The sequence below is a fragment of the Zosterops lateralis genome, assembly GCF_965231275.1.
Source record: "Zosterops lateralis genome assembly, chromosome: 1".
Lineage (NCBI taxonomy): Eukaryota > Metazoa > Chordata > Aves > Passeriformes > Zosteropidae > Zosterops > Zosterops lateralis.
In genome coordinates this window covers 45,755,216-45,768,882 of record NC_139762.1, presented here as the reverse complement: position 1 = coordinate 45,768,882, position 13,667 = coordinate 45,755,216, and the positions used below count along the sequence as shown (strand labels likewise).

Genomic DNA, 13,667 nt, shown 5'->3' with positions numbered 1-13,667 from the left:
AAGAATGGGAATAATCAGAATGGGAATAAATTGCAGAAGAGAACATTATGCTAATGTATTGCTGTTACTGTAGATCTCCTCATTCTTTCAGGGTGCATAAATGCAAGTCTTGAAGGTGTCTGCAGAAGAAGCTCCATGCAAAGAAATGAAGACTCTCTCAGTGCTCTTCCCTGATGACTGCCACCAAATGGGTATGGGCGAGGACAAGATTAAACTCCTACATTTCTGCAACTAAAGAGAAGATTCTTAAAAAGGTCTGGTGGCTTCTTCAATTTTTCTGAAGAGTGGAGTTCATTTTTTGGCTGTGGCTGAAACGCATGAAACAAGTGTCCTTCATCCTCAGGGGGTGGTTTTTTGGTTTCTTTGTTTTTTATATCAGTCTTTTTCTCCACTTAACCTCACCTTTCATGCTATAACTCCTTCTTAGCCATCAGTCTGAGGATGAGCAAGCAGCAGGAGGGATGTGGTCCGCGCCTGCTTTTCTTTAGAGCTGCATTTGTGTCCTGGGCAAAGTGGCACTGAGGATGTGGTAGCATCTTTAGTATGGCTCAGCTCTGCTTTCTTCTTCACATATCAAGAAAAAAAAGAGGAAAAAGCTCTGTGGTGCCCAGAGGAGGAATAAGAGAAACTGTGCAGGTCTCCAACTAAACAGGAAAATGTTCATATTAAGGCAGATTTGATTTTACAGATTCAAGCACTGAACAAACAGGAGCGAATGTTGGTTTAGCTCTTGATCTCTTGTGTTTAGTGGTATTTTCTTTCAGCTTCATTTGATTTCTTTGTACCAGAATCAACAGACAGCTGTGAAATTTTGGGTTTAAAACAAACCCATCTAAAACTATTACGCCTGCAGCTCTCTTTTGAGTTCATGGCTTCAATTCTCTAGCACCATCAAGAATTTTTTATTTTACTCAACATCTCTGATACCTAGAGTCATACTACAAGAATACACTCTAGAAGGTTGTTTTTCATAAAAAGACCTTTCAAATGCTTTTCTTATTCAAATAAATTGATGTTTTTCATTATTTGAAATTATTAAAATCTAAGTTGTCATCAACCCAACTGCCTTTGGCTAAAGCTGATAAGTGGTGAAAGTGTTAAATGCTTTTTTGTCCCATATTATAACTCTATACAGAAAAACAATCCTCAGATGCATAGAGTATACATTATATAATTCTATGCTTATATTTTACAAACAAAACCACAGCAATAATGTAACAAATCCTCATGAACAGAGTCTTGAAAATCCTAGGCAGTACAAAACCAGTGAATTCCTTTAAGGAAGATTAGTCAAAATTAAAATACTTTATATTAACTTCTTATATTTTAGTACATCCTGAATAAAGTAGTTTTCAGAAATTCTTCTTTTTTTCTGAAAGAAACCCTAATCCTGACAGTAATTTCCACATGGAAATGAGGTCAACAAAACCAGATCAGCAGAATTTTCCAATGAATTGTTTGGGTTTATAGGATTTAACCATTTCTGAGTCAAAGAGAAAATTCATCTTTTCAAAGAGAAAAATTTTGCTCACTTTTCCTGCCTTCCCGTTAGACCATTGGATGGAAATAGGTACAATTTCATCCACATGTACAAAACTTTATGCAGCCATCTTACATTGAAGTCCCTTCTTCTGTGATATTCATCTGTTCAGAATCAGTAGCATGTGGCTGAGGGAAAAAAAGGATGTTGTGAACAGCAAAAATGCCTTGTGACAGTGAGGCAAGCTCTTTTTGGGCTAGTTCATTAACGTTTCTGAGCCATGTTAGCGAGATACACTGACTGGTAATGTTTACCCAGGAGCAGTAGTAACAGATATTCTGAGAATCTTTTCTACATGGTACATCTAGCAAAGATGAACATCAAAATAAAAATTACCAAGCAAAAACTATTTCCACGATGACTCTTGAAGAAAGGTAGTTTCTCTGTTCCAAAACCCAAAGCTTAGTGACGAATGCAAAGCAGCAACAGTCAAAACAATTAAAAGAAAGTTGCCTACCAGCACCTCATTCCAGAAAAGGGCTGAGGCAAAGTATTGTGAAAGTAGATGTGTCGGATGCTGGCACATCTAATCATGTTACTGCTTGACATATTCTTGCACAACCTCTCACATGCCTTGATTATGCTCAATACCCTTTGAGCTTGTTCTGTACAAGCACATAGAAAATACATTGTGCTTGTTTCAAAGAGCTTACCCCATGAATGCTTTAATTCATCTCCCTGGATTTTCTATAATCAGTTTGTTACTTGGTGTTTTCTCACACACAAAGTAAAATTCTTCTCATATTTAATTCACCCCCAAAAGAGCATGGGATATACTGGAGCAGGATTATATCTGTCACAAGCTGCAGAAATGACTGTGTGGTTTTATTCAAATCAAATCCTCCAGGGATTGTCCCAAATACACACAAGTTTCTTTTTTCTATATCTGCCTTGGGACCTCAGATCAGCCATTTTACTTTTCCATCTTGTTTTAAAGGTATTGTGTCTGACAGGACCATGTCACTTCACCTTGCATTGTCCTTGCAGAGGGCTGCAGGCACTGCATGGATGCACTCTTTTTCTGCAAGACCAGCATCAGCCTTGCAAGACTTATTCCTTAACTCCTTACACTCTGCTCAAATTAACAACAGCTAGACTTCAGGAATTTCTCATTTTTATAATTCCTATGAGAACCACCTTTCCAGTGTGCAAACTGGCAGACACCAGCCCTGCAGCAGACCCAGGCCCAGATGACATATGTCCTCTTTCCCTGCTCAGCTCTGAAACTCTCAGCTCTCTGAACAATAGGGTGTGTCACTCCAGACAAATATTTATATACTGAGCTTCATTTCCTTATGCAAGTTCCTGGTGAATGTATAAAAATACAGTCACTAGAATTTTAAAACCTAGAATACCCACATCTATTAATTAAGTATTTAAGGGGAGAGACCAGTCTCTAATTGCAGAGCTTTAACTGCTCATTTTCCTATGGGAGCCAATTGTTGTTGTTCTCCTTGGTGGCATCTCCACTTAAGGCCATGGGGTAATGAAGACAGATGAGTAAATAGTGCATATAAGATATCCGTGAATCATTAACAAAGTCATTAAAACAATTATAGATAATTTTTACTGAAATGGGGTCTAGCACAGAGAATAGTTAGTCTTATTGGGCCCAGGCCATCTGTGATACCAGGAACAGAAAGCTCTGCAGGCAGATCCTAATCCAACAAACTTTTTGGTGAAAAAAAACCTTTGACATTCACTTTGAAAGCCCTCAGCTGTTTTCTTGTGGTCATTCTTACGTGGAATTATTCTAAAGCACTGGCTATTTGCTGACAAGCATCTCTGTGTCAGGAAAGATGCCTGTAGCCCTCACAGCAGGACTTGGGAAGGGTAACAGGATGGTTGCCCAGGTGGGCAGTCCCTAACTGTAAATACAAAGTTGCAGACCAATGTTTTTCTTTAAATGCACCTAGGAAGAGCATGGCCATCAACAGCCTTCCTGAGCAGGTGAATTTTCCATGTGTTGGTTGGTACCAGTGTGCTGCACACGTGCTACCACATTTCCTGTAACAAGTTGCCATTGTTCGAATCCTCCCTGTATGCAAACCCATTTAGAACAGGTCTCCATCAATGGGCAGTTAAGCTGTTACAGCCATCACTGCTTGATGGCTTGATTTCTGGAAGAGCAGATGGCCTATACCTCTTAATGGAGATTTCAGCCCATTTTATTTCAAGTGCTCCTGGTTCTGTAGCTTTATCTCCTTGTGCCTGAAGAGCAAAGCTGGAGTGGTCCTGAGATGCCATCTGAAATGCAGCCTCACTCCTATTACAACACCCATCACAGAAAAGTGAGAAATTTGCTCTCCTTTAATGAAACTATCTTTGGTGAAGGTCATTAATATTTCTTTTTCTCTGAAATGGTCTGGAATGTAATCCTTGAAAAAACAGACCAACTACAATTATGTACTGCCATGGTAGAAGAGACAATAAGGTTTCCACAGCAACTATTAGTAGTGACCCAGCATACACCATGAGCATTATGTGACTTCATTACTTCTAAACTATTCAATGATCTATATTAAACAGCATTGACAGGAATAGTTTCAGTTACACTTTTAATACCCCGTTGATGCACTTGATGCAAATAGCTCGACCACAAGCTATAACTCTTTGGAAAAAAAAAACCCAAACCAAACCCTCAAACAGAATAGCAAATAAATTGTCAAGCAAGTGTTGCTGTAAGGCTTTAGCTTTTATATCCAAGGTTCATTTGTTTCACTTGCAGCTATATTGCCCTTTCTTGCAACTTAATCTTACCTCTACTACATGCATAAACATTTAAAAACATCTCCATATGAAGTACCAAAGAATTTAAAATGACTCTATTCTCAAAGGCATTATCAAGATTCTTCACTTGGTGGAAGGGGATATCTTGCCAGTGGAGAAGTGAAGGGGAATGCAGAGGGATAAGCAGAGAAAATTCAGGGTCCCTGTAGACCCCAGACACAGCTTTATCTGTGAGATGAGGTTCTTTGAATAAGGATGAATTCTTGATAAGAGGACAGAAATACATAGCGTTTTACCAGCTACATGAACATTAAAATCCTTCAGTCTGTTGACCAAGTGCAGTTCAGGAGCAGGACACGAGCACCAGCTTTTGTGGTCAGCTCTAGGACCTCAACTTTCATTCCTACTTATTGAGAAAATTATATGGGGCTAAATGCACACACCCTCGGAAGCTGATATCTCAAACCTCAGGAACTCAGGGAAAGGCAAAACCGAAATTATAAATGAAGTACAAATTAAGTACATTGGTGGACTGTGTTCAGTTATTAATGGGAGAATCCATTCTCCTAATCTTCACTGGAGCATTAACTAACTTTAGACCACAAAGCCTGCCATTCAGATAAAGAAAAGTCTGTAGATTTCAGGAAATCTGCTAAAACTTAAAATCTTTTCCCAATAGGTTGTAGCTAATATGGCATCTTTACCAAGAGAGTCCTCATGTATGGATACACACCCAAGTTGTCTTCCCAGACTCACTCAGTGTCTCTTTAAAGTCATTAGATGAAGAAATAAAGATCACATAATCTGCAATTTTTCCATATCTGCTTACACTGTGCCTGATATGTTATGAAAGATGGTACTGTAATAATAAGTGATGATAGAGATACAGTCAGTGATTCCTATAGGCAGAAAATAAACACCTTTCCAACTTCCCTTGTGTGGCTGGGTCGTGACATAACTTGTGTCTTATTTTGCAGGACTACTACTCACATATGGGACTACTTAAATTTATTATTTCAAGTAAAAGTGAAAGGTTGGTTTCAGCAATACAAGAAAAAAGCAACAGTGAAACAACCAAGGTTCTGGTTGAGACCAGTTCATCCATCAAAAGCTGAACTCAAGGAAGACAAAATTGTAAAGATGTATGGGAAGAAAAAAAAAATCCTTAAAACCTTTCCAAGAGCTCTCAGCAGCAACAAATTCCCATTTTACAGGAGTCACACATCATTTTTGTAGAGGTTATACCATTGTTTTGGAGCAAAGTCCAATTCCTCGCTGGCATTCCACTCCAGAATCACAGGATCTCCTTTTGACTAAGAGGCTCCATCCCAAAGCAGTGAACAATATTCTGGCCTTGTTATAGAAATTCCAATAAAATCAGGGCACTGCAATGCAGCTCTGAAGCCCGATGTAGCCGGGTATTACCGTGTTGCACAGCATCTCATTCTTTTATTCCAAGTCTGTAAGGACCCGGGGTAGGATATAAAAGGTCTTCTGAGGCTCTGGGGTAGAAATCAAGGGTGGCTATTCCTCTGAAGCTCCCCTGTTAAGGCCTTGGCAGGGGAGAGAGCTTTCCAAAGGTATTGCTTACCTATGGAGCCAATCTTGAGAGAGACATAGAGTCACTTGCATTCTGCTATAAAATTTCTTCAAATTTTTCTTAATGTTTGATATGATTTGCATTTTAAAGCAAATGCGATCAGATTCAGACACTTTGCAGCACATATTTTATAGACACCAAGGGAAGGAGAGAATACACTCCACATTGGAAGTGACAGTCACATCCATTCTACAAGAAAATGAGAATAGACTGTGCAAGGAGAGTGATATCTGAATCTGTGTCAGAGCAACTAGATTTGAAACAGTGGCACCAATAAGATGAGTCTCAGACAATCTCATTACTCCCTGGGTGTGATTACTTTGGTGATTTTCCTTCTAAATGCCTGTTCCTTGTCTTGTAGGGTCTCAATGTACAAGTTATTCTACCCCTCTCTGCCTATGCTGTACCAAATCTATCATGGATGAGAGGGATAACTTCAATCACTTCCTAAAATCTGCATGTGACTGTATTTACTATTTTGCTTCTTATTGTGTTTTATTATTTCAAAGATTCTTTAATGGTCTTCTGGGACATTACGCCTTATACACTTTTCAGAAGAATAACTTTTTTGTGTTGCAGCAAGTGTCATATGTGCAAAGAGTTTCTTTTTGTCTTGAGAAATATTACAGTGCACTTTTGAGCTACTGACTACTAAAACTTTGCTTCTCGAATTAAATTGTCTTTTTTTTTTTTTCCCAGTCAGGAAAATATAACATGTACTTGCTATTCATTAGCTTTTTATTGAATGACATAATAAAGGGCACCAGCAAAGAACCCAGGAGAAACCCAGACAACTGTTCTTGCACTCCAACTATAGAGATAAATTAGACCTTTTCCCCTCTCCATAAATCTTCATGAAAAAACCTAATTCATGTCTTTGTCCCGATTTCTCCCTCTACTGGTCTGAAACAGAATCTTTCCTATGGGAAATGTCAAGACCTTTTGAATTAAAATCTGACCTTTGTGTTTGCACTGCAGCAAAGGGAGCATAATGCCCCTGGAGTTCATCCTCTGCAATTCTCATGAATTGCATACCCCTGTAGTCCACGGCCAAGGACATCTTTAATGGTCTGGTCACATTTATGCTATTTCTTCTTAAAATACCTCCTCTCTGTAGGGATTTGAGCTTGAATAGTCATGTGATAGCATGAAAATAAATCACCAATCCATGATTTATACGTCACCTTGAACCTCATTCAAGTGATGAGAGCGAATTGCTGTTTGAAGTTTGCTCCTTGTTAAGCAAAATGGAGCACATGAATGGGAAAAGGTGAGACAATTGCCATTTTAAACATTGTGATGGTAAGAATAACCCAAATTCTCTGAGACTGGGTATTCCTTACTCAAGAGAAGCCAGTCTGCATGCAGGCTATGCTCAAATGACATTGTCATTCTGTCCCTCTTCAGTCATGCTTTTTTCTCCTTCGGCAGTCACATAGTGAGCTAGCTCAAGGAATGTGTCTGGCCAAAAAATGCCTTCAAAATGTTATTTTTTAAATCCAGAAACTTGCACTTCAGTCAGCTTAATGAGAGGATGAATAACAGCCTGATCACAGTTCTGGCACACTCAGGTTCCCCATTTTCTTTAATATTGCCTTAATTTCATCTACCACATTCGTTGTGTTCCCCATCTAAAGGGCCCAATCACACTATCCCTGGTTTATCTTTGGGCCTGAGAGGTGTCCTTTAACCTACAGTGCCAGCACACAGGTGAATGTGCCATTGAAGTCCACTTGCATGCTCTCTGGATTAGGCCACCATGTATTCCCATGGAATGCAGGGAGTGTGTCAGCATGGATTATGCTCAGATCAACATGCCCTGGACATCCATTTTATGATTTAAACTGCAGAGAAAATATTGATTTTCAGCATGACTCATTGACAAGTTTTTACCTCACTGATTGTCAGTGATAGAGGCTTGTGTTACTGCGTTCCTTCAGCCACAGGAAGAAATCCTGATCTCCGCCCAGGCTGAGCTCTCCCGAGGCTGGCATAGGTGGCTGCTGCATCCCAGCAAGTAGCCACATCACAGCACCAGGATGCTCAGGTTTTTATTCCTGGAGCAGGAATCCACTGCATTTGCACAATCAATTGGAGCAGAGGAAGAAGAGACACAGGGGAAGTTTCTAAGTCGAGGTGCATCACACAGCTGTTTGCATGGTGAGCCCAGATTACTTTCTACACTGAAGGTTATTTTTTCTTTTAGAGGTACAACCTCAGCAAACCAGGTTATTCAGGGCCTATAAAATTAACAGCATTTTTTTTTCCCCATCACAGCCTGGCAGCTTGCAGTGGAGAAACAGAGGGAGATTACTAAAATTAAATGTAAAACACTCAACTTGTAAGCACCATTACTCTTGATGGCAATAAGAAATGTTTGCTGAGGAGTTCAGAGGATCATATACTTGACAGTGTGAGAGAGTATATAACCTTGCTGTCAGAGGAGGAAAGAGTGTTAAGATAGAAGAGAGAAGCCTTGCTCAGCGTCAAGGATGGCTAAGCAGTTGTTTAAAGCTAATCACAGTTTGGAAAGGTAGCCAGGAGATGCAAGGAAGGGAAAAAAAGGAGTTCATGCGCAACCCCTGTGGCTGAGGAAAGGAAAGAAATACCATGAAAGCAACCCATAAGCAATAGAATTAAATATTTACAGAGTACATCTTAACGGCAATATTGCATACATTCTCATTTGTGGATCTTTCTGGTCTCAACAAAGACAGACGCAAGCAAAGGTATGAAGGATACCTGTCTCCAAGTTAGATTCTTGTCTTGCACCACTGATATTGAGGCAGGTGTGAGACAGGTCAGACCACACTGGGATATATATGCCTGCATAGCCCAGAGTCCTGCAGCCACCCAGCTCATCTGTCCTCCCCAGCCAGGTTAGACTGCTTCCCCTCAGGGAGATTCTATAGTTCTACTCACAACCTGCTAACCCTGGTACTTGAGGTTTAGCCTTCTGCAGCCAGGTTGGGGTGTGCAGCTTTCCTCCAGGAGAGCAAAGGAGGCAAGCACAGGCTAGGGCTGTACTAAAGAGCTGGGGAATTTTATAGCCCAGGCTTTGCACGCCTAAATTGAAAGTTCTGTTACTGCATTAATGATAATTAATTTATCCTGGGGGTGCAGGCACCACACCCTCCTGGCCTCAACCCAGCTGAACCACACCTCCCAGCTGTATGGTGAAATGTAACCAGGCTGGCCTGGGTAGAGTAAATTCAGAGTTTCTCTGAAAAGCGTTACAAACCCCTCACTCCTTGGTTTGATGAAGGCAGTGACATGTCCTGATATAGTATCCAGGAGGCATTCAGCTTCCCATTCCCTTGAATGCATTTGATCTCACATTGTCCATCTCTGCATGCTAGGGTGAAATGAGTGGGCTAGAAAGCAGGAGGAGCAGGGACTGCTTCCTCCCAGATCCCCCAAATGAAGCAGTTTCTCAGAAGAGGAAATGGTCTGCAAGGAGCAGATGTGGCTTTGCCCTGAGATGGGGTAAGAAAGATAAGGATTGCAGTGAGTGCCAAATTCTTCTCTACCCACTCAAACAGGCAGGACAAGGCTTTGATTTCTCAGCACCAGCTGTGGTAAAGCTGGTGGCTGTGCCCATGTATTCCCCACAGTGCTTAAACAGAGCAACTGGGCACCATCTGCACAGCGATTATGAGCGAAAACACTCCCTGCCCTGGGTGCATGCACACACAGTGGACTTGATCAGGAGCCAACTGTGAGAAGAGAAAGGAAATGCTACTGGAACTGGCTACGCCCAGGGAAGGGATGCTCTGCAACCAGGGGACTGAGGAGACACATACTGCTAAACCAGGGGACCAGGAATTGCGTGCATGGCTCTAAGAGGTCCAAACACCTCTGGTACACAATAAACTGTGCCCAGAGCTTTCTGCTTGGCTGCTAATTGCTCATTTCTCTCCATATAATTACAGACATTTAACCCCACCAGTTTAATACCCTCTATGACTTGTGATGGCTGGGAAGGACCCATGTCCTCTCACCCAATTAACTTGTGGCCATCATTCAGTAGCTCACCCCAAATGAAACCCTGTTTGCACTGCACAGCTCAGCCTGGCAGCTCATTCAGGTGCTACTCCTGTTCTGCTGTGGGCATCTGCACAGGCATCAAACAGTGGATCAGTGGATCAACTCTGTTATTCCTCACGGTGCACTTGGGCTGCAGAGAAGTTGCTGTCCCAAAGCCACATTTGTGGGCCACATCCTTCATGTCTTGCTGGGCTAGACCCTACCTCCTCTTTTCAGCAGTTTCAGTGTGCTTCTGCTCTTCTGCTTCTCTCTTGGCTTTCTCCAGGACATCCTGATTTTGGAAATTTCCCTGACAAAATGCTGGGCAGAATTGCTAAGTCCTAAAACCATGCCCCCCCCCGCCCCCCGCCCCCCGCCCCGCCAAAAAAAAAACCAAAAAAAACCCCAAAAAACAACAAACAAACAAACAAAAACACCACAAAAACCACCACCACAACAAAAACAACCACAAAAGATAAACAAACAAACAAAAGACAAACTAGGGGAAGAGGAAATAAAACTGATCCCATTTCCAAGCATGGCTTAAAGCTGCTTGCCATCACTGCCTGACGGTGGTCGTGTCACACTGGCTGACTGCTTACTTTTTGAATTCCCTCTACAAGTTATTCTAGTCAGAAGAAAATAAAAGTGACAAGCAGCGCTGACGTGTGTGCATTCTGAAGAGGACAGGGGCAAAGTCCTTTGTGAGGTTTTAAAAATAGATGCACTGCAAAGGGTACAAAAAGATGGACTAAGAATTTCTTTCCCCCACATGCAGCTTCTGTAGACACTGAATGCTTGTAGGGTCACCACATGATTTACTGTATGTATTTGAGTAGGATAGCATGACACACTGCTAGGTGACAGTAAAAATACAAGTATTTCATGTTTTGAAATCATTGTCTAATCAGTAAATCCAACACTACAGAACAAAAATCATATACCTTTTGCCTTTATCACTTGCATAGTTTCCTGACATATTTGAAGTAGAAAAATTAACACATCAGTTACCACAAATTGTTTTGATGTGTGTATGACAGATTAAGAACTGGAAACACAGCAGGGATTTATTAGTGTTTGGCTGGGCTTTTCCCCTTTCAAGTCATCCCTCTAAGCTTCCTGTAAATACACACAAGTCTTGTGGTTTTTGTATTCCTCTGTAAAATGATAGGAACTGTGCACAGTATCACAAACACTTTAGCCAATCAAGAACACAATTAACAACCAATTTGTATGTTTTGTCTGCAATTTTCCTCAGCAGCAGCTTTTGTGGAGGCTAGTGCACAGTCTTGGCTTGCAAGATCAGCTTTGCCAAGACAGTTGCAATTAATTGAAAGTTTTTCCTATTGCCTCTAAAGGTGGCTGAAAAGAAATTATATACCCATCTCTGCCTACCCAGAAGAAGGCATTGGCAATTCTAAGGAGGTAATATCCACTTTATTTAAATAAGTTTTTATCATGGTTAGTAGAAGGCTGTACGAGGCAAATTAAATTTCTTATCAGCATTAAGACAGAGACTACTGTTGTGATAGGAATTCAATAGCATTATATTTAAATACTTATTTTGCAGGGAAAATATATCAGTGAAAAATGAAAAATCCTCCAGTTATCAAATACCCAACTAATGCATACTAAAAATGTGAAATACACCCAAGAATTTTACTTTAAAAATACACATTGGACTCAGTAATTCATCACAGTCACTGGTGGAGTATACTGTAAAGGGAATTTTTGTTTTCAACACCTTAATCCTAGGCTACAAAATAAGAGCTGATTTTCTGAGATACTTCAATGAGCACACACACTGGGGAGACCAGCAGCAGTATTTCTCCTGGGACTTTGGTAGTCCTGCAGCAACTGACTAATGTTGCTCACCTACACACCAGAGCCAACTCCAGATCTGAGGGTTTTTTAACAGATTCAGATGTTTGTGTTACTTTTGTGAAGTATCACACATAGCAAACCTGATTCCTACCCATGGGTAAGTCCAGGGTACCAGTGGAATTGACCTGTCCTAAGTGTGAAGAGATGTTTTCTACTTTTGCATATCACATAGTCCCAGAAGAAACAAAGGAAGTTCCCTCACCTGCTTCATTCCTAGAAAGGAATCTCATCTTGTGGTGCGGGAGAACAGCAGATGACATCCAGAACAGGAAATTTATTATTCCCATTATTAGTGTGCAGAAAAAAAATATTGTTTCTATAAATCTTTGCAAGGCATGCACAAATATACTCAAGATGTGTTTGCACTAACTGTAGCAGAAAGCCTCCCCCACCTGCAACTACAAAAAATTAAATGAACCAAAAAGCTCCACATTCTGTTGTAATAGGACAGGGATTCCTTGAAACTCTGGAAACTTCAAACAACAGCAGGGAACAAAGTTCAGAGTCATTTACCATCCAGAAAAAGTTTGCATTGCACATTACAAGCTAATACTTTAATGAATGGGAAAGAAAAAAAAAAAACCAATATCTGGCAGAACTCAGTGTTATTTATCTATTTACATGAGCACTAAGAACAGAAACCCTTTCTAGAAACACCTCCTGGCTTAAATGCCTTCAACATCATGGTTTTTTTCTAGCTACATTTGGCTCTTTGCATTATTCCTTGATAAACTTCTTGTTACTCAAAGGCATTTTAATACCCAAATATTATTGGTCATACTTACCCTAAAATTTTGACAACAAATTCCTATTTTAATCTATTATGCAGTTTATTTTTGCTGCAGGAATAATCTCTTTTATCTCTCTGCCAAGCAACACCTCTATAAATTTTCAGTAGTTCTTTCCTTCACTCCTTCAGAGGAGCTTAACCACCCAGGTTATATTTTTCTTCCAAGAGTGCCAGTCTGCTGCTTGCTCAGTTGTGACAGATTCAATCTAAGCAGAGACCTTTCTCTTACCAGGGGATTTTTAGTCCCACAGTACAGGGTACAGTATCTCTCTGATCACACTGCTGACTGCACTGTTCCCCTCTGTTTCTCTTAAGGGAGGATGTCCTTTGTGAGTAGGCATTGACTGGGTGTGTTTGCATGGCTTTCCACCCCACTAACACCAACTTCTAGCTCCTCCACCAGAAATCTCTTTGGTCCCAAAGCAAGATCTGCTTCTCACTTACTCTCTGTCCCTGTAAGGAACCAAGTATTTTTTCAGCACTTAAATTTTTTAGCCAAAAGGTCCTGAGGAGTGATCTCCACACAGGCAAACAGACTTTCCTCTGAGACCTCCACCTCTGCATTTATCCTGGAGCAATGTTTGTAATGAGGCACTGGCAAATTTCCTTGTACAGATGTTATGCTTGAGATGAGACTAAGCGTGTTCTTGGTAATGCAACCTGTCAGTCTTAAATCATCTAGATTAAACAGATATGTCTGCACTCTTTGAAACATGCATGCAAAATAAGCTCTAGGGGAAAAAAAAGAGAACAGTCTTGTGCCAATACTTGAGGGGGCAGGGAGCATCTTTATCACTTAGGATTGCTGTGGGCACACAGAAACACAGAGGAAGCTTACTTCAGAACCAATGTGTGGCTGCTGCCCTAAGTGACAATCGTGTATGACCTAGGCTGCCCATGGAGCAGACTCATGGCTGGAGGGAATGCAGGCAGAGCTCATTGCCTGCCCAGTGGGAGATGTTGCACCAAACAGTGCACATGCCTTCCACCCTCCCTGCCCCAGGCTATTTAGGAATCAGGGGTGCCTGGAGAAAGGAAGATGTTTGGCCCCTATCTGGAAGTTTTGATTTAGGCTGAGATTTGCTGGATAGCACAGC

The 13,667-nt window shown here is 40.9% G+C and overlaps 1 protein-coding gene across 1 annotated transcript in view; it reads right to left on the bottom strand.

Moving 5' to 3' along the window:
• The window catches only part of RPSA (ribosomal protein SA), a 194,725-nt gene that overhangs the window by 45,738 nt on the left and 135,320 nt on the right, over positions 1–13,667 (bottom strand). The gene's annotated exons all lie outside the window — the stretch shown is intronic.